Below are 835 nucleotides of genomic sequence, written 5' to 3'. Positions count from 1 at the left end.
TGTACACTGCTGCGCTGCCGCTGCCAGGGTTTGCTGCTGCTGCTGTGTGTCAGTGCGAAGTCTCTTCAGGCCCCAACGCTGAGGGCCTCCACAGCCTCGCGGGCCGCGCAGCATGGGACTGGGGGGGAGCAGCAGCAGCAGACATAGCAGCAGCAGCGCAGCAGCACTGGGGCTACCTCAAGGCCTTCGTCAAGACTGGCAGCAGCCTCACAGCAGTTCTTCAAGAGCTCTCCAACCCCAACACAACAGCTCTCCAAAGAACAGCTCATCTCCTCACTTTAATTACCAAAGCAGCAGCCCCGGGGGGCCCCCCCGCGCCCCCTGTAGGGGCCCCCCGGGGCCCCCTGGGGGGTCCCCCGGGGGCCCCCCACGGGGGCCCCATGGGGGCCCCCATGGCGGGGCCCATCGGGGGGCCCGTCGGGGGGCCCCTGGGGGGCCCCACTCTCACCCAGGGGGCTAATCTAGGGGCCAACCAGGGGGGTCCCACAATGCAGCAGGGGGGGTCCTTGGGGGGCCCCCTTGGGGGCCCCCTGGGGGGCCCCACAGCCACCTATGGGGGGGCCCCCGAGGTCAACAGTGCCTGGGCTGGGGGCCCCACTAACCCGCAGACGCAGCAGCAAACGCTGCAGCAACAGTGGGGGGGCCCCCAGCTAGCAGCGGACCCCTATGGGGGCCCCCAGCTTGGGGGCCCCCAGCTAGCGGGGATCCCCCCGACAATCGGGGCTGCCTATGACCTTTCTGCAGCAAACGGATCCTATGGGGCCCCTCAGCTGGGGGGCCCCTATGAGGCCCCCTTGTGGCTGGGGGGCCCCCAGCTGGGGGCCCCCAATGAAGC

This window comes from Eimeria tenella, genomic scaffold (assembly GCF_000499545.2).
Source record: "Eimeria tenella Houghton genomic scaffold, Eth_scaff1874, whole genome shotgun sequence".
Taxonomy (NCBI): domain Eukaryota; phylum Apicomplexa; class Conoidasida; order Eucoccidiorida; family Eimeriidae; genus Eimeria; species Eimeria tenella.
This window is presented reverse-complemented; position numbering follows the sequence as displayed.